At 39.9% G+C, this 23,910-nt stretch overlaps 1 protein-coding gene across 14 annotated transcripts in view; it reads left to right on the top strand.

Moving 5' to 3' along the window:
- Positions 1–23,910, top strand: part of LOC139761747 (chloride channel protein 2-like) — a 618,856-nt gene that overhangs the window by 567,003 nt on the left and 27,943 nt on the right. For 13 of the 14 annotated variants that reach the window (XM_071686178.1, XM_071686169.1, XM_071686168.1 and 10 more), the window contains one exon: positions 11,630–13,904. The exons of the other annotated variant lie outside the window; for it this stretch is intronic. The gene's annotated coding sequence lies outside the window, so the exon portion shown is untranslated. Of the gene's footprint in view, positions 1–11,629; positions 13,905–23,910 lie in introns of those variants that run through there. 14 annotated transcript variants of the gene reach the window in all.

Genomic DNA, 23,910 nt, shown 5'->3' on the forward strand with positions numbered 1-23,910 from the left:
TTGTCGCTGTCTCCCGCGTTTGCGACGTAGCGCAAGGAAACAGACGAAAGAAATGGCCCAACCCACCCCCATACACATGTATATACATACACGTCCACACACGCAAATATACATACCTATACATCTCAATGTACACATATATATACACACACAGACACATACATATATACCCATGCACACAATTCACACTGTCTGCCTTTATTCATTCCCATCGCCACCTCGCCACACATGGAATACCATCCCCCTCCCCCTACATGTGTGCGAGGTAGCGCTAGGAAAAGACAACAAAAGCCCCTTCATTCACACTCAGTCTCTAGCTGTCATGCAATAATACCCGAAACCACAGCTCCCTTTCCACATCCAAGCCCCACACAACTTTCCATGGTTTACCCCAGACGCTTCACATGCCCTGATTCAATCCACTGACAGCACGTCAACCCCGGTATACCACATCGATCCAATTCACTCCATTCCTTGCCCGCCTTTCACCCTCCTGCATGTTCAGGCCCCGATCACTCAAAATCTTTTTCACTCCATCTTTCCACCTCCAATTTGGTCTCCCACTTCTCCTCGTTTCCTCCACCTCCGACACATATATCCTCTTGGTCAATCTTTCCTCACTCATTCTCTCCATGTGCCCAAACCATTTCAAAACACCCTCTTCTGCTCTCTCAACTACGCTCTTTTTATTTCCACACATCTCTCTTACCCTTACATTACTTACTCGATCAAACCACCTCACACCACATATTGTCCTCAAACATCTCATTTCCAACACATCCACCCTCCTGCGCACAACTCTATCCATAGCCCTCGCCTCGCAACCATACAACATTGTTGGAACCACTATTCCTTCAAACATAGCCATTTTTGCTTTCGGAGATAATGTTCTCAACTTCCACACATTCTTCAAGGGTCCCAGGATTTTCACTCCCTCCCCCACCCTATGATTCACTTCCGCTTCCATGGTTCCATCCGCTGCCAGATCCACTCCCAGATATCTAAAAACTTTACTTCCTCCAGTTTTTCTCCATTCAAACTTACCTCCCAGTTGACTTGACACACAACCCTACTGTACCTAATAACCTTGCTCTTATTCACATTTACTCTTAACTTTCTTCTTTCACACACTTTACCAAACTCAGTCACCAGCTTCTGCAGTTTCTCACATGAATCAGCCACCAGCGCTGTATCATCAGTGAACAACAACTGAATCACTTCCCAAGCTCTCTCATCCACAACAGACTTCATACTTGCCCCTCTTTCCAAAACTCTTGCATTCACCTCCCTAACAATCCCATCCATAAACAAATTAAACAACCATGGAGACATCACACACCCCTGCCGCAAACCTACATTCACTGAGAACCAATCACTTTCCTCTCTTCCTACACGTACACATGCCTTACATCCTTGATAAAAACTTTTCACTGCTTCTAACAACTTGCCTCCCACACCATATATATATATATATATATATATATATATATATATATATATATATATATATATATATATATTTTTTTTTTTTTTTTTTTTTGCTTTGTCGCTGTCTCCCGCGTTTGCGAGGTAGCGCAAGGAAGCAGACGAAAGAAATGGCCCAACCCACCCCCATACACATGTATATACATACGTCCACACACGCAAATATACATACCTACACAGCTTTCCATGGTTTACCCCTGACGCTTCACATGCCTTGATTCAATCCACTGACAGCACATCAACCCCGGTATACCACATCGCTCCAATTCACTCTATTCCTTGCCCTCCTTTCACCATCCTGCATGTTCAGGCCCCGATCACACAAAATCTTTTTCACTCCATCTTTCCACCTCCAATTTGGTCTTTTGACTTTTGGATGACAGCAAGTCAACCCCGGTATACCACATCGCTCCAATTCACTCTATTCCTTGCCCTCCTTTCACCATCCTGCATGTTCAGGCCCCGATCACACAAAATCTTTTTCACTCCATCTTTCCACCTCCAATTTGGTCTTTTGACTTTTGGATGTTAATGTGCTGAGAGGTGCAACTGGAGGGATGTCTGATCATTATCTTGTGGAGGCTAAGGTGAAGATTTGTATGGGTTTTCAGAAAAGAAGAGTGAATGTTGGGGTGAAGAGGGTGGTGAGAGTAAGTGAGCTTGGTAAGGAGACTTGTGTGAGGAAGTACCAGGAGAGACTGAGTACAGAATGGAAAAAGGTGAGAACAATGGAAGTAAGGGGAGCGGGGGAGGAATGGGATGTATTTAGTGAATCAGTGATGGATTGCGCAAAAGATGCTTGTGGCATGAGAAGCGTGGGAGGTGGGTTGATTAGAAAGGGTAGTGAGTGGTGGGATGAAGAAGTAAGATTATTATTGAAAGAGAAGAGAGAGAAATTTGGACGATTTTTGCAGGGAAAAATGCAATTGAGTGGGAGATGTATAAAAGAAAGAGACAGGAGGTCAAGAGAAAGGTGCAAGAGGTGAAAAAGAGGGCAAATGAGAGTTGGGGTGAGAGAGTATCATTAAATTTCAGGGAGAATAAGAACATGTTCTGGAAGGAGGTAAATAAAGTGCGTAAGACAAGGGAGCAAATGGGAACTTCAGTGAAGGGCGCTAATGGGGAGGTGATAACATGTAGTGGTGATGTGAGAAGGAGATGGAGTGAGTATTTGGAAGGTTTGTTGAATGTGTTTGATGATAGAGTGGCATATATAGGGTGTTTTGGTCGAGGTGGTGTGCAAAGTGAAAGGGTTAGGGAAAATGATTTGGTAAACAGAGAAGAGGTAGTAAAAGCTTTGCGGGAGATGAAAGCCGGCAAGGCAGCAGGTTCGGATGGTATTGCAGTGGAATTTATCAAAAAAGGGGGTGACTGTATTGTTGACTGGTTGGTAAGGTTATTTAATGTATGTATGACTCATGGTGAGGTGCCTGAGGATTGGCGGAATGCATGCATAGTGCTATTGTACAAAGGCAAAGGGGATAAGAGTGAGTGCTCAAATTACAGAGGTATAAGTTTGTTGAGTATTCCTGGTAAATTATATGGCAGGGTATTGATTGAGAGGGTGAAGGCATGTACAGAGCATCAGATTGGGGAAGAGCAGTGTGGTTTCAGAAGTGGTAGAGGATGTGTGGATCAGGTGTTTGCTTTGAGGAATGTATGTGAGAAATACTTAGAAAAGCGAATGGATTTGTATGTAGCATTTATGGATCTGGAGAAGGCATATGATAGAGTTGATAGAGATGCTCTGTGGAAGGTATTAAGAATATATGGTGTGGGAGGCAAGTTGTTAGAAGCAGTGAAAAGTTTTTATCAAGGATGTAAGGCATGTGTACGTGTAGGAAGAGAGGAAAGTGATTGGTTCTCAGTGAATGTAGGTTTGCGGCAGGGGTGTGTGATGTCTCCATGGTTGTTTAATTTGTTTATGGATGGGGTTGTTAGGGAGGTGAATGCAAGAGTTTAGGAAAGAGGGGCAAGTATGAAGTCTGTTGTGGATGAGAGAGCTTGGGAAGTGAGTCAGTTGTTGTTCGCTGATGATACAGCGCTGGTGGCTGATTCATGTGAGAAACTGCAGAAGCTGGTGACTGAGTTTGGTAAAATGTGTGAAAGAAGAAAGTTAAGAGTAAAGGTGAATAAGAGCATAAGGTGAATAAGGTTATTAGGTACAGTAGGGTTGAGGGTCAAGTCAATTGGGAGGTAAGTTTGAATGGAGAAAAACTGGAGGAAGTAGTGTTTTAGATATCTGGGAGTGGATCTGGCAGCGGATAGAACCGTGGAAGCAGAAGTGAATCATAGGGTGGGGGAGGGGGCGAAAATCCTGGGAGCCTTGAAATATGTGTGAAAGTCGAGAACATTACCTCGGAAAGCAAAAATGGGTATGTTTGAAGGAATAGTGGTTTCAACAATATTGTATGGTTGCAAGGCGTGGGCTATGGATAGAGTTGTGCACAGGAGGGTGGATGTGCTGGAAATGAGATGTTTGAGGACAATGTGTGGGGTGAGGTGGTTTGATCGAGTAAGTAATGTAAGGGTAAGAAATGTGTGGAAATAAAAAGAGCGTGGTTGAGAGAGCAGAAGAGGGTGTTTTGAAATGGTTTGGGCACATGGAGAGAATGAGTGAGGAAAGATTGACCAAGAGGATGTATGTGTCGTAGGTGGAGGGAACGAGGAGAAGTGGGAGACCAAATTGGAGGTGGAAAGATGGAGTGAAAAAGATTTTGAGTGATCGGGGCCTGAACATGCAGGAGGGTGAAAGGCGGGCAAGGAATAGAGTGAATTGGATCGATGTGGTATACCAGGGTTGACGTGCTGTCAGTGGATTGAATCAGGGCATGTGAAGCGTCTAGGGTAAACCATGGAAAGTTGTGTGGGGCTTGGATGTGGAAAGGGAGCTGTGGTTTCAGGCATTATTGCATGACAGCTAGAGACTGAGTGTGAACGAATAGGGCCTTTGTGGTCTTTTCCTAGCACTACCTCGCACACATTAGGGGGGAGGGGGTTGGTATTCCATGTGTGGCGAGGTGGCGATGGGAATGAATAAAGGCAGACAGTGTGAATTGTGTGCATGGGTATATATGTATGTGTCTGTGTGTGTATATATATGTGTACATTGAGATGTATAGGTATGTATATTTGCGTGTGTGGACGTGTATGTATATACATGTTTATGTTGGTGGGTTGGGCCATTTCTTTCATCTGTTTCCTCACGCTACCTCGCAAACGTGGGAGACAGCGACAAAGCAAAATAAAAAAATAAAAAATACATCTTATCCCTGGGGATAGGGGAGAAAGAATACTTCCCACGTATTTTGCGCATGGTCAAGATATTCCTATGAGTCCACAGAACTTATCGTGTTTCATTTTCCCTCTGGACTCATAGGAATATATATATATATATATATATATATATATATATATATATATATATATATATATATATATATATATATATATATATTTTGGTTGAGGTGATGTGCAAAGTGAGAGGGTTAGATAGAATGATTTGGTAAACAGAGAAGAGGTAGTAAAAGCTTTGCAGAAGATGAAAGCCGGCAAGGCAGCAGGTTTGGATGGTATTGCAGTGGAATTTATTAAAAAAGGGGGTGACTGTATTGTCGACTGGTTGGTAAGGTTATTTGATGCATGTATGTTTCATGGTGAGGTGCCTGAGGATTGACGGATTGCTTGCATAGTGCCATTGTACAGAGGCAAAGGGGACAAAGGTGAGTGCTCAAATTACAGAGGTACAAGTTTCTTGAGTATTCCTGGGACATTATATGGGAGGGTATTGATTGAGAGGGTAAAGGCATGTACAGAGCATCAGATTGGGGAAGAGCAGTGTGGTTTCAGAAGTGGTAGAGGATGTGTGGATCAGGTGTTTGCTTTGAAGAATGTATGTGAGAAATACTTAGAAAAGCAAATGGATTTGTATGTAGCATTTATGGATCTGGAGAAGGCATATGATAGAGTTGATAGAGATGTTTCCACAGAGTTGATAGAGATGTTCTGTGGAAGATATTAAGAATATATGGTGTGGGAGGCAAGTTGTTAGAAGCAGTGAAAAGTTTTTATCGAGGATGTAAGGCATATGTACGTGTAGGAAGAGAAGAAAGTGATTGGTTCTCAGTGAATGTAGGTTTGCGGCAGGGGTGCATGATGTCTCAATGGTTGTTTGATTTGTGTATGGATGGGGTGGTTAGGGAGGTGAATGCAAGGGTCTCGGCGAGAGGTGCAAGTATGCAGTCTGTTGTGGATGAGAGGGTTTAGGAAGTGAGTCAGTTGTTGTTTGCTGATACAATGCTGGTTGCTGATTCGGATGAGAAACTGCAGAAGTTGGTGACTGAGTTGGGTAAAGTGTGTGTAAGAAGAAATTTAAGAGTAAATGTGAATAAGAGCAGGGTTGTTAGGTTCAGTAGGGTTGAAGAAGAAGTTAAATAGGAGGTAAGTTTGAATGGAGAAAAACTGGAGTAAGTGAAGTGTTTTAGATATCTGGGAGTGGACTTAGCAGCGGATGGAACCATGGAAGTGGAAGTGAGTCACAGGGTGGGGGAGGGGGTGAAGGTCCTGGGAGCGTTGAAGAATGTGTGGAAGGCAAGAACATTGTCTCAGAGAGCAAAAATGGGTATGTTTTAGGGAATAGTTTTTCCAACAATGTTATATGGTTGCAAGGCATGGGCTATAGGTAGGGTTGTACAGAGGAGGAGGGTGGATGTGTTGGAAATGAAATGTTTGAGGAGAATATGTGGTGTGAGGTGGTTTGATCGAGTAAGTAATGAAAGGGTATGTGGTAATAAAAAGAGTGTGGTTGAGAGAGCAGAAGGTGTGTTGAAATGGTTTGGTCACATGGAGATACTGAGTGAGGAAAGATAGACAAAAGGGATATAGGTCAGAGGTAGAGGGAAGGAGAAGCAGGAGACCAAATTGGAGGTGGAAGGATGAAGTGAAAAAGATTTTGAGCAATCGGGGACTGAACATACAGGAGGGTGAAAGGTGTGCAAGGAATAGAGTGAATTGGAACGATGTGGTATACCGGGGTCAATGTGCTGTCAATGGATTGAACCAGGGCATGTGAAGTGTCTAGGGTAAACCTTGGAAAGTTCTGTAGAACCTGGATGTGGATAGGAGCTGTGGTTTCAGTGCATTATACATGACAGCTAGAGACTGCATGAGAACGAATGTGAGCCTTTTTGTCTTTTCCTCGTGCTACCTCACTGAAGGGAGATGGGGGAGGGTGGATGCTATTTCATGTGTGGCGGGGTAGCAACGGGAATGGATGAAGGCAGCAAGTATATATGTATATTTCTGTGTATGTATATGTATGTATACGTTGAAATGTATATTATGTATATGTGTGGGTGTGGGCGTTTATGTATATGCATGTGTATGTGGGTGGGTTGGGCCATTCCTCATCTGTTTCCTTGCGCTACCTCGCTAACACGGGAGACAGCAATTAAGTATAATGAATAAATGAAAATATATACACATGCATATGTATGAGCAGGAAGAGAGGAGAGTGATTGGTTCCCAGTGAAGGTCAGTCTTTGGCAGGGGAGCATGATGTCCCCATGGTTATTTAATTTGTTTTTGGTTGGGACAGTTAGGGAGGTGAATGCAAGAGTTTTGGAGAGAAGGGCAAGTATGCAGTATGTTGGGGATGAGAGGGCCTGGGAAATAAGTCGTTTGTTGTTTGCCGATGATACAGCTCTGGTGGCTGATTCAAGTGAGAAACTGTAGAATCTGGTGACTGAGTTTGCAAAAGTGTGAGGAAGGAGAAATTTGATAGTAAATGTGAACAAGAGCAAGGTTATTAGGTTCAGCAGGGTTGAGGGATAAGTTAGTTGGGATGTAAGTTTGAATGGAGGAAAACTGGAGGAAGTGAAGTTTTTAGATATTTGGGAGTGGACTTAGCAGCGAATAGAACCATGGGTGCAGAAGTGAATCACAGGGTGGGGGAGGGGGCAAAGGTTCTGGGAGTGATGAAGAATGTGAAAAGAGAAAACATTATCTCGTAGAACAAAAATGGATATGTTTGAAGGAATAGTAGTTCCAACAATATTATATGGTCGTGAGGCATGGGCTATAGATAGGGTTGTATTGAGGAGAGTGGATGTGTTGGAAATGAAATGTTTGAGGACTATATGTGGTGTGAAGTGGTTTGATCAAGTAAGTAATGAAAGGGTAAGAGAGAGGTGTGGAAATGAAAAGAGTGCATTCGAAAGAGCAAAAGATGGTGTGTTGAAATGATTTGGACATATGGAGAGAATAAGTGAGGAAAGATTGACAAAGAGTATATATGTGTCAGAGGTGTAGGGAACAAGGAGAAGTGGGACACCAAATTGGAGGTGGAAGGATGGAGTGAAAAAGATTTTGAGTGATCAGGGCCTGAACATACAGGGAGGTAAGAGGTGTGCAAGGAATAGAGTGAATTGGAACAGTGTGGTATACTGGAGTTGACATGCAGTCATTGGACTGAACCAGGGCATGCCAAACATCTAGGGTAAACCATGGAAAGGTCTGTGGGGCCTAGACATGGATAGGGAGCTCTGGTTTCTGTGCATTATGCATGACAGCTAGAGACTGAGTGTGAATGAATGTGGCCTTTTTTGTCTGTTTTCGTGGCACTACCTCACTGAAGCAGGGGGTAGCGATCCTGTTTCCTGTGGGATGGGGTAGTGAAAGGAATGGAGGAAGCCAAGCAAGTATGAATATGTACATGTGTATAAATGTATATGTCTGTGTATGTGTGTGTATATGTATGTTTATGTGTACATGTTGATATGTGTATGTATATTTATCTATATGTGCATGTATGGGCATTTATGTATATATATGTGTATATGAGTGGATGGGCCATTCTTCATCTGTTTCCTGACACTACCTCACTGATGCAGGAAATGGCAATCAAGTATAATGATGATGATGATAAAATTCTTAATTAGTTTTATACTTATCTTGGGTAAGTTTGGGAATATGGAAGGAGAGAGAAGGGAGAGATAAGTATAGGTTAGAGGAGTCATTGGGTCCCTTAATAGAATAGTGATGAGTAGAGATGTAGTATGGAAGTGAAGAATGTATTAAGGGACAGCATAGTCCACCCAATCTTGACATGTGTAGCTGAAACATGGACATGGAATGAATCAGAGAGGTAAAAAATCCAGGGACTAGAAATAAGCTATTTGGGAAGAGGATCTAGTATGACTAGATGGAATGAAGAAAGAAATGAGAGGGTGTATGAGAAATTTGGTATGGCAGAGAACGTAAAAGGAATGAATTGTGGAGTGGTAGAGTTGTTTAGGCATATGGAAAGAATGCAAGGTGGAGTATTTACAAAGAGAGTGTATGACAGTACAACTAAAGGGGCTGGTGTGAGTACTGGAAGGAGAGAAATGGTGGAAGAATTCATGGATTCATGTGTGCAAGAGAGGCATGTGAGGACAGGGACGAGTAGAGACTTTTTGCTATGGCCACTCCCTGATGCCCATTCCCAGAGGGAATGGGCATCAGAGATATAGATAGCTTGAAGCAGGGAACATTAACAAGCTAGGGAAACCATGGAAAGGTCTGTATCCAGTGCCTTATCATCTGCAAACAACAACTGACTCAATTCCTAGATCTCACCACCTTCAGCAGACTGTTTACCTGCTCTTTCTCCATGACCCTTGCATTTATCCCCCTTTCAACCCCATCCATACACAGATTAGATATGATGACATCACACACCTCTTCCATAGGACCTTTATCACCTTGCACCACTCACCCTCCTCTCTACCTACTTGCACACACACCTTACTCTCTTGTTATAAACTCCTGACGGTTTCGAATTGCTTTCCTCCCACACCAAATACTCGTAGCACCTTCCACAAAGCATCTCTATCAACCCTAATATAAGCTGCTATCTCAAGATCTATAAGTTCCAAGATCCATCTGTTTCTCTAAATATTTCTCACATACGTTTTTCAATACAAACACCTGATTAGCTTGATCTACACATCCTCTACTGACTCTGAAACCAAATTGTTCTTCCCCACCCCAGTGTAATGCTCTGTGCATGCCACCATCCTATCAGATCACAACTCTTCCATACATTTTACCAGGTACACTAAACTGACTTATGTTTTTGTGATTTGAATACTCACCTCTGTCCCTCTTGCCAATCCTCAGGCACCTCACCATGATCATAACACATATCTAGTCTGTAACAGTCACCTCCTTTCCAAAGAAGTTTAACTGCAGTACCATCCACTGTAGCTAACTTTTCCACTTTTCACCATACAAGCCTTTAACCTCCTCTTCCGTTTTCACAGAACCACTTGCCATGACTCACTTCTTGTACCTCCCCAACCTACACACCTTTTATCTGCCACCCAGCCATCAAAAACATTTAACAGTCTTTCAAAGTACTCACTCCACTCCTCTTCACCTCATTTCTGCATGTTACCTCTTCCCTATTTGTCCTCTTCACTGATGTTCCCATTTGTTTTCTTCTTTTTCTCACCATTAACCTATCCACCCCAATCCCATTCCACCACCACCTACCTCAATCCCTCATTGCCAGCATTTTCAGTAAGAATCATTGGATATCATCTGCTTTACCTGCAAAATGGTAACAGTCACTGAATCAGTGTATAATTTGTATCATGATAGAGTGGTTCATTGATGGTAAGCTAAGATGTCATGGGGATAGTCCATACATAAGAATGAGACTGAGAAAATTGTTGGTCTGAAGCATAATCCCCCTTATAACATGGGTTATTCATATAATGACATTCATTTATAACAACAGATTACTGAAAATGTAACTCTTTCATTTTGTGGTGTCCCTATGTATTTGAAATGTTTGGATATTTTCAAAGTGGAATGTTTGGATAGGATATCTTCCATTTGTGATTAGATATAAAAGATTTTGTGGAACACGTCAAAAGAAGGTGTCAGACATGATTATACAAGAGGCCATTGTATAAGATGGAGGGAATCCTGAATTTTACCCAAAAGAAGTAGAGAACTAAAAGAAATTTCCAGATGAACTTTGATTGACAACAGTGTAATGTTCATAGCAGCAGATAATAATTATTGCTAAACAACTGATATATATAATGTGCTATGTAAAAACCGTGCCTTACGGCAAAATCTCTTTTGTAGGTTTTGTACTCAGAGGTTGGAAGATAGATTTTCTCTCCATACAGAAAATGAGTAGATTTTCTCTCCATACAGAAAATGAGTATATCGATATTGAGTTATTCTTAGAAACAAAATGGACCAATCAACTAAAGGACAAAGGGAAATCTAAGCATAATAAGAGTTACAGATTTGAGAAAGTACTTCTTTAGCAGTACAGCATTCATTTAGTTATCGATGATTCACTCTAACATGGTTTAAGTTAACCATGATACACAGTACTAAGTGAGACTATTTTAGAATAATCCTTGATCAGAATAGGAGTTACCATTATTTGGCAGTATGCATAATCTGTGGCTAACCTTTGTTCCATACACCACAACATTCCCTATTTAGTGTCTTTCTGCTATTGATACTGTACACATATTCACATGTGTTTTTGCATTTTTCCCCTCTCTTAAAGGATATCATCCAATCCCAGGTCACAGGATGAGACCCAAACAGCCTACTAATGGCCAGTAGTGTAGGTTGGTAGAGTACACTGAAGTTATTGTGAAGTTTGATTTTCTGTGATCCTTGACCACCCTTCCCACTCAGATAACTGAGGGAACATTTTAAAGTAATAGAAAAATAGAATAAGCTAAGAAAAGAAATAGGAAATTCAATGACCACTGGGAAATAAGCATGGAAGAAGTGAGAGGTTTTTATTTGTTGATCCCCTGCCAATGTAAAGTCCCTCCCTTTATATACAAATAGGTAATCACAACAGTTTTATCATAGGCTGATACCTGCCTGAATTCAATGAACAATGTCATGATTAAGTTGTTCCTTGAAAAGGCAGCAACTGTTAAACTAGATGACACAGTAAGAAACTAAACAAGAAAGAAACTCGAAACAATGTTAAGAAATACTTATGCTGCAACAGGATGATGAATGAATGGAAGAAGTTGAATGCAAAATAGTGAATGCGGAGAACTTGAATTTATTTTTCGTATGATTTATATTCATGTATTCATTTATTTTGCCCCAGGGCCCCTTTTCAAGAATGATTCCTGGTGTTATTCAGGAGCTCCTTCAGCGACAAGGCTGCACTACTTCCAGTAGCACGGAAATGAAGGACTCCTTTAGAGTGGGAAGTTCTTTGATGAGACTGTTCTCGAAATGATACAGCCTTACCTAAGGTAACTTTGTACTTATGGTGTAACCTTATGCATGAAGAGTCTGGTAGCACCTATTATTAATATAGGGACATCTGTTAACCTCTGTATGATTGATATGGAGAGGTTAACAGTTGGGACTATTAATAGAACTTCCTTCCATTTTGCACAGATAGGTAATTATTACTTGATTAAAAAAGGAATTTGTGGCCACACATACCTCTTTTGCCTATGGCACATGGGAGCCAAGAGTATGTTCAAGATATAACATTTTTATTTGAACAAGTGATAAGTTTTATATGTGATGAATGTTCATGCTGTTTTCAAGTGGTAGATATATCAAACTTTATAATGCAAAAATTTATTCATTCATCTTAATATATATATATATATATATATATATATATATATATATATATATATATATATATATATATATATATATATATATATATATATTCATTTATTTATTTATTTATTTTCCTTTGTCACTGTCTCCCGCGTTAGCGAGGTAGCGCAAGGAAACAGACGAATGAATGGCCCAACCCACCCACATACACATGTATATACATACACATCCACACACACAAATATACATACCTATACATCTCAACGTATACATATATATACACACACAAACATATACATATATGCACATGTACATAATTCATACTGTCTACCTTTATTCATTCCCATCGCCACCCCACCACACATGAAATAACAACCCCCTCCCCCGCGTGTGCACAAGGTAGTGCTGGGAAAAGACAACAAAGGCCACCTTCGTTCACACTCAGTCTCTAGCTGTCATGTATAATGCACAGAAACCACAGCTCCCTTTCCACATCCAGGCCCCACAGAACTTTCCATGGTTTACCCCAGACACTTCACATGTCCTGGTTCAATCCATTGACAACACATTGACACCCCGGTATACCACATCATTCCAATTCACTCTATTCCTTGCACGCCTTTCACCCTCCTGCATGTTCAGGCCCCAATCACTCAAAATCTTTTTCACTCCATCTTTCCACCTCCAATTTGATCACCCACTTCTCCTCGTTCCCTCCACCTGGCGGGGTGGCGACGGGAATGAATAAGGGCAGACAGTATGAATTATGTACATGTGTATATATGTATATGTCTGTGTGTGTATATATATATGTATACGTTGAGATGTTTAGGTATGTATATGTGCATGTGTGGACGTGTATGTATATACATGTGTATGTGGATGGGACATACATATATATGTTCCTCAACCCTACTTTAACTAATAACCTTGCTCTTATTCACATTTACTCTCAGCTTTCTTCTTTAACACACTCTACCAAACTCAGTCACCAGCTTCTGCAGTTTCTCACCCGAATCACCCACCAGCCCTTATCAACAGCAAAAAACAACTGACTCTCCTCCCAAGCTCTCTCATCCACAACAGACCGCATACTTGCCCCTCTTTCCAAAACTCTTGTATTCACCTCTCTAACAACCCCATCCGTAAACAAATTAAACAACCATGGAGACATCATCACCCCTGCTGCAAACCAACATTCACTGAGAACCAGTCACTGGAGGAAGTGAAGTGTTTTAGATATCTAGGAGTGGATTTGGCAGTGGATGGAACCATGGAAGCAGAAGTGAATCATAGGGTGGGGGAGGGGGCGAAAGTTCTGGGAGCATTGAAAAATGTGTGGAAGTCGAGAATGTTATCTTGGAAAGCAAAAATGGGTATGTTTGAAGGAATAGTGGTTCCAACAATGTTATATGGTTGCGAGGCATGGGGTATAGATAGAGTTGTGCAGAGGAGGGTGGATGTGCTGGAAATGAGATGTTTGAGGACAGTATGTGGTGTGAGGTGGTTTGATCGAGTAAGTAACGAAAGGGTAAGAGAGATGTGTGGTAATAAAAAGAGTGTGGTTGAGAGAGCAGAAGAGGGTGTTTTGAAATGGTTTGGTCACATGGATAGAATGAATGAGGAAAGATTGACAAAGAGGATATATGTGTCGGAGGTGGAGGGAATGAGGAGAAGTGGGAGACCAAATTGGAGGTGGAAAGATGGAGTGAAAAAGGTTGTGGGTGGGTTGGGCCATTCTTTCATCTGTTTCCTTGTGCTACCTCGCTAACGCGGGAGACAGCAACAAAGTAAGATAAATAGATAAATGAATAAATATGTATATATATATATATATATATATATATATATATATATATATATATATATATATATATATATATATATATAAAATATATATGTAAAATATATATATATATATATATATATATATATATATATATATATATATATATATATATATATATATATATATATATATGTGTGTGTGTATATATATATATATATATATATATATATATATATATATATATATATATATATATAAAAATATATAATTAATATATGTATATATTATATATTTATTATACTTTGTCGCTGTCTCCCGCGTTTGCGAGGTAGCGCGAGGAAACAGACGAAAGAAATGGCCCAACCCCCCCCCATACACATGTATATACATATGTCCACACACGCAAATATACATACCTACACAGCTTTCCATGGTTTACCCCAGACGCTTCACATGCCTTGATTCAATCCACTGACAGCACATCAACCCCGGTATACCACATCGCTCCAATTCACTCTATTCCTTGCCCTCCTTTCACCCTCCTGCATGTTCAGGCCCCGATCACACAAAATCTTTTTCACTCCATCTTTCCACCTCCAATTTGGTCTCCCTCTTCTCCTCGTTCCCTCCACCTCCGACACATATATCCTCTTGGTCAATCTTTCCTCACTCATTCTCTCCATGTGCCCAAACCACTTCAAAACACCCTCTTCTGCTCTCTCAACCACGCTCTTTTTATTTCCACACATCTCTCTTACCCTTACGTTACTCACTCGATCAAGCCACCTCACACAACACATTGTCCTCAAACATCTCATTTCCAGCACATCCATCCTCCTGCGCATAACTCTATCCATAGCCCATGCCTCGCAACCATACAACATTGTTGGAACCACTATTCCTTAAAACATACCCATTTTTGCTTTCCGAGATAATGTTCTCGACTTCCACACATTCTTCAAGGCCCCCAGAATTTTCGCCCCCTCTCCCACCCTATGATCCACTTCCGCTTCCATGGTTCCATCCGCTGCCAGATCCACTCCCAGATATATCAAACACTTCACTTCCTCCAGTTTTTCTCCATTCAAACTCACCTCCCAATTGACTTGACCCTCAACCCTACTGTACCTAATAACCTTGCTCTTATTCACATTTACTCTTAACTTTCTTCTTCCACACACTTTACCAAACTCAGTCACCAGCTTCTGCAGTTTCTCACATGAATCAGCCACCAGCGCTGTATCATCAGCGAACAACAACTGACTCACTTCCCAAGCTCTCTCATCCCCAACAGACTTCATACTTGCCCCTCTTTCCAAAACTCTTGCATTTACCTCCCTAAAAACCCCATCCATAAACAAATTAAATAACCATGGAGACATCACACACCCCTGCCGCAAACCTACATTCACTGAGAACCAATCACTTTCCTCTCTTCCTACACGTACACATGCCTTACATCCTCGATAAAAACTTTTCACTGCTTCTAACAACTTCCTCCCACACCATATATTCTTAATACCTTCCACAGAGCATCTCTATCAACTCTATCATATGCCTTCTCCAGATCCATAAATGCTACATACAAATCCATTTGCTTTTCTAAGTATTTCTCACATACATTCTTCAAAGCAAACACCTGATCCACACATCCTCTACCACTTCTGAAACCACACTGCTCTTCCCCAATCTGATGCTCTGTACATGCCTTCACCCTCTCAATCAATACCCTCCCATATAATTTACCAGGAATACTCAACAAACTTATACCTCCGTAATTTGAGCACTCACTCTTATCCCCTTTGCCTTTGTACAATGGCACTATGCACGCATTCCGCCAATCCTCAGGCACCTCACCATGAGTCATACATACATTAAATAACCTTACCAACCAGTCAACAATACAGTCACCCCCTTTTTTAATAAATTCCACTGCAATACCATCCAAACCTGCTGCCTTGCCGGCTTTCATCTTCTGCAAAGCTTTCACTACCTCTTCTCTATTTACCAAATCATTTTCCCTAACCCTCTCTTTGCACACCACCTCGACCAAAACACCCTATATCTGCCACTCTATCATCAAACACATTCAACAAACCTTCAAAATACTCACTCCATCTCCTTCTCACATCACCACTACTTGTTATCATCTCCCCATTTGCGCCCTTCACTGAAGTTCCCATTTGCTCCCTTGTCTTACGCACTTTATTTACCTCCTTCCAGAACATCTTTTTATTCTCCCTAAAATTTAATGATACTCTCTCACCCCAACTCTCATTTGCCCTCTTTTTTCACCTCTTGCACCTTTCTCTTGACCTCCTGTCTCTTTCTTTTATACATCTCCCACTCAATTGCATTTTTTCCCTGCAAAAATTGTCCAAATGCCTCTCTCTTCTCTTTCACTAATACTCTTACTTCTTCATCCCACCACTCACTACCCTTTCTAATCAACCCACCTCCCACTCTTCTCATGCCACAAGCATCTTTTGTGCAATCCATCACTGATTCCCTAAATACATCCCATTCCTCCCCCACTCCCCTTACTTCCATTGTTCTCACCTTTTTCCATTCTGTACTCAGTCTCTCCTGGTACTTCCTCACACAGGTCTCCTTCCCAAGCTCACTTACTCTCACCACATATATATACATATATATATATATATATATATATATATATATATATATATATATATATATATATAGCGTGGGCTATGGATAGAGTTGTGCGCAGGAGGATGGATGTGCTGGAAATGAGAAGTTTGAGGACAATGTGTGGTGTGAGGTGGTTTGATCGAGTGAGTAACGTAAGGGTAAGAGAGATGTGTGGAAATAAAAAGAGCGTGGTTGAGAGAGCAGAAGAGGGTGTTTTGAAGTGGTTTGGGCACATGGAGAGAATGAGTGAGGAAAGATTGACCAAGAGGATATATGTGTCGGAGGTGGAGGGAACGAGGAGAAGAGGGAGACCAAATTGGAGGTGGAAAGATGGAGTGAAAAAGATTTTGTGTGATCGGGGCCTGAACATGCAGGAGGGTGAAAGGAGGGCAAGGAATAGAGTGAATTGGAGCGATGTGGTATACCGGGGTTGACGTGCTGTCAGTGGATTGAATCAAGGCATGTGAAGCGTCTGGGGTAAACCATGGAAAGCTGTGTAGGTATGTATATTTGCGTGTGTGGACGTATGTATATACATGTGTATGGGGGGGGTTGGGCCATTTCTTTCGTCTGTTTCCTTGCGCTACCTCGCAAACGCGGGAGACAGCGACAAAGTATAATAAAAAAAAATATAATATATATATATATTTTCTTTCTTTCTTTTAAACTATTTGCCATTTCCCGCGTTAGCGAGGTAGCATTAAGAACAGAGGACTGGGCCTTTGAGGGAATACCCTCACCTGGCCCAATTCTCTGTTCCTTCTTTTGGAAAATTTAAAAAAAAAATATATATATATATATATATATATATATATATATATATATATATTTTCTTCTTTCTTTCTTTCAAACTATTCGCCATTTCCCGCATTAGCGAGGTAGCGTTAAGAACAGAGGACTGGGCCTTTGAGGGAATACCCTCACCTGGCCCAATTCTCTGTTCCTTCTTTTGGAAAATTGAAAAAAAAAAAAAAAAAAAAAAAAAAAAAAAAAAAAACCGAGAGGAGAGGATTTCCAGCCCCCCGCTCCCTCCCCTTTTAGTCGCCTTCTACGACACACAGGGAATACGTGGGAAGTATTCTTAATCCCCTATCCCCAGGGATAATATATATATATATATATATATATATATATATATATATATATATATATATATATATATATATATATGCAAGAGCTTTGGCGGAAGGGGCAAGTATGCAGTCTGTTGTAGATGACAGGGCTTGGGAAGTGAGTCAGTTGCTGTTTGCTGATGATACAGCACTGGTGGCTGATTCGGGTGAGAAACTGCAGAAGTTGGTGACTGAGTTTGGTGAAAGAAGAAAGCTGAGAGTAAATGTGAATAAGATCAAGGTTATTAGGTTCTGTAGGGTTGAGGGACAAGTGAATTGGTGAGTTTGAATGGAGAAGAACTGGAGGAAGCAAAGTGTTTTAGATATCTGAGAGTGGATTTGGCAGTGGATGGAACCACGGAAGCGGAAGTCACAGAGTTGGGGACAGGGCAAAGGTTCTGGGAGTGTTGAAGAATGTGTGGAAGACGAGAACATTATCTCGGAGAGAAAAAATGGGTATGTTTGAAGGAATAGTGGTTCCAACAATGTTATGAGGTTGTGAGGCATGGGCTATAGATAGTTTGTGCGGAGGAGGGTGGATGTGTTGGAAATGAGATGTTTAGGGATAATATGTGGTGTGAGATGGTTTGACCGAGTAAGTAATGAAAGAGTGAGAGAGATGTGTGGTAATAAAAAGAGTGTGGTTGAGAGAGCAGAAGAGGGTGTATTGAAATGGTTTGGTCACATGGAGAGAATGAGTGTGGAGATGTTGACAAAGAGGATGTACATGTCAGAGGTGGAGGGAATGAGAAGTGGAAGACCAAATTGGAAGTGGAAGGATGGAGTGAAAAAGATTTTGAGCGATCAGGGCCTGAACATACAGGAGGGTGAAAGGCGCTCAAGGAATAGAGTAAGTTGGAACGATGTGGTATTCTGGGGTCGACATGCTGTTAATGGATTGAACCAGGGCGTGTGAAGCATCTAGGGTAAACCATGAAAAGTTTTGTGGGGCCTGGATGTGGAAGGGGAGCTGTGGTTTCAGTGCGTTGCACATGACAGCTGGAGACTGAGTGTGGGCAAGTGTGGCCTTTTGTCCTTTCCTAGCGCTGCCTTGTGGGAGGAGGGGGGATGCTATTTCATGAGTGGCGGGGTGGCAACAGGAATGAATAAAGACGGCAAGTATGAATTATGTACATGTGTATATATGTATATGTCTGTGTATGTACATATATGTATATGTTAAAATGTATAGGTATGTATATGTGCTTGTGTGGACACGTATGTTTATGCATGTGTATGTGAGTGGGTTGGGCCATTCTTTCATCTGTTTCCTTGGGCTACCTCACTAACACGGGAGACAGCAACAAAGTATGATAAATAATAAGAATAAATATATATATATAACTTACTTGCCTTTTCCTGCCTTAGTGAAGTAGTGTTTGGACTGGAAGAGTTAATTTTATGTACTGTATAGTAATTGCATTTTACCGTTGTTGAGATTGTTACATAATTCTTAAGCCCTTATTATCAAATATAATATATCGATGATACCATCTTAATTCAAGGAAAGCATTATTTTGAAACTGATTTTCAAGGATTGCATTGCAACTTTATTTCAAGGTAAATAGATGTATTTGGTGCATGCATTGGACTTCCAGATATCTGCTAGAAGTACTGGGAAGGGCAGCATAGAATGTATGAGAGACCAACAATGTAGGAGTCATTGAGCATAAAGCTTATCATGCGTATTACCACCTAAAGACATTTCTTTATACTTTTAGTGTGTCATGAAGGAGCTGAATGAGAAATCAAAATTAGTATAATGTTTAGCCAGATATTTATTTATGTATTCCATTGCATATTCATAGTTACAAGTGTACTTAAATGGATATCTTTTAGCACATCCACAAAAGATATAGCCAGGCAACTATTTGCTCTAGTTGAAAAGTTATTAGGTGTGATGCCACTGGTCATTTTTAATTCTTGATATGCATATCTTGCAGCTTATCTCATGCCAGACTTTCTAAAAAGTCAGATATATTGCTCTTAAAGACCAGTTCTGTTGGATAAACTAAAAAATCCAACTTAAGTCTATGTGAAAAACGTTTATTCTGATTTTGTGAGATTACATTTGAGAATAAAACATTTTATTTGACCTGATTTGGAATATATTTCTTTGATATGTAGACTTTATTTTATTTCATGTTATTACATTCTAACATCAGCATTTTAGATTATGAAATTTAAAAACAAAAGAAAAAGGAATCCAGAAGAAATATATAAAAGATATGTAAATTTAGTTGGTGAATCAGACTTTTTCATGGTTCATGGAAAATATATGACCATTTTCCATATAAAAATATTGATTTGATATATCTGTACCTTTGTATATAGAACATTTGAATTTTCTGAGCTTTTTCATAAGGTTTTGAAATATTGCTTTTGAAAAATTATTTCTCTTTTGGTAGAAAATGGATCTACGTTGTCAAACAGCCAGTGTGCTTTGTTGATATAAGGAAAAAAAATCATATTTTGGTGCTAAGTGAAGTTGCCCTGGATGCCTATATATACCCTATCATTCTTTGCCCAGATCAGCTGTTACTAAGTTTTTTTTTTTATAAGAGGTGAGATGAAAATACTGAAATTACTGTGATTTGTTGCATTACTATATTGAATACAAAACTTTCCTTGGGAAAAAGGAGATACCTCATTTCTCGTCATGTCAGGTTTTTATCAATGTGTTATTATCAAAATTGAGTGACTCATGCCCTTTTGATAAACTGTATCCCTTGACAGTAAACTGCACGCTGGATACAGCATAAAAGATGTGAAAGCTGTATGGTTATGTACTTTCCTTGTGCCACTTTATTTTCTTATTTAAAGAATATGCAAGATATTAAGCTAGAAATAAGAAATATGATATGGGAGAATGAATCCCACATTAAGTTATTACTCCATCCATAATCTTAAATCATCCTCGCAAAAGAGGAAAGGACTTTGAAGTTCAGGAAAATAAAACAATTTCCAAAGAAATATGCAGCAAAGCCTAATTTAATCCAACTTAAGAACCATTGGTAATATTCAAAGACAATAGTGGGTGATAAACAAGAAGAATATGGAGGTGCCGATTTTCAAAGAATGTGAAAGTGAATCATTATATTTGTTTCTCAGTAGAATAATGTTCAACATTATTTTACACATTAAAAGGAATCAGTAAGAATACTAACAATTAAAGAATCAGAAAATTACCTAAAATCTAAATCCCTTGAGTATCTATTAAGGTACCTTATGCTCAGCACCAATTTTTTTCAACAATATTGTATTGATCCTTCCCAATCAAACCTCTTCATAAGCAGTTACCATCTCCAAACAAATATAAAATGTTCACCCCTCACATACCACAAAACTCCTCATGTTTAAGATTCAAATTTCACATTGAAGACATTTAACACCTGCTCTTCACTTGTCCTGCACTCACCCCCAGTGACAAGTATGCAACATCACTGCTTTTTCTAATCTGTGATCCTGCCTGATGGATATAACGAGCTTCAAGGGCACTCCAGGATCTCTATAGAAGAGATCTTTTGACAAGGGTAAGATGAAATAAGAAGTACACATTCCAAGTTATGTTTATCGTCCATGAAACGTATGTAGAACAAAGTCACAAGTAAGTGTACTTCTCATACAACCCATGCTATGCTTAGTCATATTTTTGTGAGGAATTCCTTTCTTTTTCACAAAGTCCTTTTATGATTGCTGAATGGACATTTCTCAGTAATTGCAGAAATTTTCCTTATGTAGGATTAAGTTGATTAGTCCTCAGATAAAGTGTTCCAAGGAAAGTAAATAACTACCAAAATCTTAATTAGTCCATAGTGATCTTATACATTAGAAGCTGATGAACTGGAGATATTCATTTTTACATATAGATGGTTAAATTAAGCTCCTGTGGAAAGAGTTTGTTGTTTATTTTTATAATAAAGTTTAGAGGATTTGCATATCTTTATCAATACAAACCCCAAAACTCAAAATCATTGAAGTAAAACAGGTTTTTATGATCATAAATTGAATGGAGAAATATGTATCATTGGACTCTTGTCTAGATTTTCTGACACTGGATATTAGAAAGCTTGTAATTAATTACTAAGTAGGAAGAATATTCATTATTCATGTATAAGACTTAGTAGACATGTTCCAGTGATGCTTCATTGATCCATTACTTGTCCAATTAGAACTTTAATCACTTTGAATCTTGCAGTTTGATAAGTAATTTCTTGATGCATTCATGAATTTTGTGTAAGTAGTTGTTATGAACTTGACAGGCTTTATAAATCTTAAACTAGTTACCTATGTGCTGGAGGATCAAGGCATCAACACTGCATTTATGAAGTGAATACCTTGGAACAGAAATATGTTGTTCATGAACATTTTTAGAAAAGTATTATGATATTTTTGCACTACTCTTAGCTGGACTCAGAGTTTTTGCTTCATTTAGAAAACTTTTTATTACATTTCTCATTATAGCAAAACAAAAAATCTGTGATGTAAGTGACCAGTAAACTTTCATCCCTAATTGTAAAGTATTAATGAATTTACATAATTCAAGATAATAATCCATGCCCTCTTTTTTTTTCACTTATTCATTTAACTAGAGATGTATGGATCATCGTATTAGATGAATATATCTTGAATTCCTTTGATTAATGTCTTTCCTTATGTTAATTGTGCCCAAAAAGTTCAAATGTAATTATTCATCTCATAAGAATATTTGCACAATATTATATCTTTTTTCCATACATATTTGCCATTTCCCACATTAGCAAGGTAGTGTTAAGAACAGAGGACTGAGCCTTAGAGGGAATATCCTTACTAGGCCCCCTTCTCTCTTCCTTCTTTCAGAAAAATTAAAATGGGAGGGGAGGATTTCCAACCCACCACTCCCTACCCTTATAGTCGCCTTCTACAACACGCAGGGAATACGTGGGAAGTATTCTTTCTTCCCTATCCCCAGTGACAAAGTATGATAAATAGATAGAAGAAATATATATGTATTTACATACATGTCCACACATGCATATATACATACCTATACATTTCACCATATACATACACAGACATATGCATATATACACATGTGCATAATTCATACTTGCTGCCTTTATTCATTCCTGTTGCCACCCCACCACACATGAAATGACAACTCTCTCCCCCCGCGTGAAGTAGCACTAGGAAGAGACAACAAAGACCACATCCCTTCACACTCAGTCTATAGCTGTCATGTATAATGCACCGAAACCACAGCTCCCATTCCACATCCAGGTCCCACAAAACTTTCCATATTTTCTTTCTTTCTTTCAAACTATTCACCATTTCCCGCATTAGCAAGGTAGGGTTAAGAACAGAGGACTGGGCCTCTGAGGGAATTTCCTCACCTGGCCCCCTTCTCTGTTCCTTCTTTTGGAAAATTAAAAAAAAAACAAGAGGGGAGGATTTCCAGCCCCCGCTCCCTCCCTTTTTAGTCGCCTTCTACGACATGCAGGGAATACGTGGGAAGTATTCTTTCTCCCCTATCCCCAGGGATAAAAAACTTTCCATATATATATATATATATATATATATATATATATATATATATATATATATATATATATATATATATATATATTTTTTTTTTTTTCCGCTGTCTCCCGCGTTTGCGAGGTAGCGCAAGGAAACAGACGAAAGAAATGGCCGAACCCACCCCCATACACATGTATATACATACGGCCACACACGCAAATATACATACCTACACAGCTTTCCATGGTTTACCCCAGACGCTTCACATGCCCTGCTTCAATCCACTGACAGCACGTCAACCCCGGTATACCACATCGATCCAATTCACTCTATTCCTTGCCCTCCTTTCACCCTCCTGCATGTTCAGGCCCCGATCACACAAAATCTTTTTCACTCCATCTTTCCACCTCCAATTTGGTCTCCCACTTCTCCTCGTTCCCTCCACCTCCAACACATATATCCTCTTGGTCAATCTTTCCTCACTCATTCTCTCCATGTGACCACACCATTTCAAAACACCCTCTTCTGCTCTCTCAACCACGCTCTTTTTATTTCCACACATCTCTCTTACCCTTACGTTACTTACTCGATCAAACCACCTCACACCACACATTGTCCTCAAACATCTCATTTCCAGCACATCCATCCTCCTGTGCACAACTCTATCCATAGTCCACGCCTCGCAACCATACAACATTGTTGGAACCACTATTCCTTCAAACATACCCATTTTTGCTTTCCGAGATAATGCTC

This window comes from Panulirus ornatus, chromosome 41, assembly GCF_036320965.1.
Source record: "Panulirus ornatus isolate Po-2019 chromosome 41, ASM3632096v1, whole genome shotgun sequence".
Classification (NCBI taxonomy): Eukaryota; Metazoa; Arthropoda; class Malacostraca; order Decapoda; family Palinuridae; genus Panulirus; species Panulirus ornatus.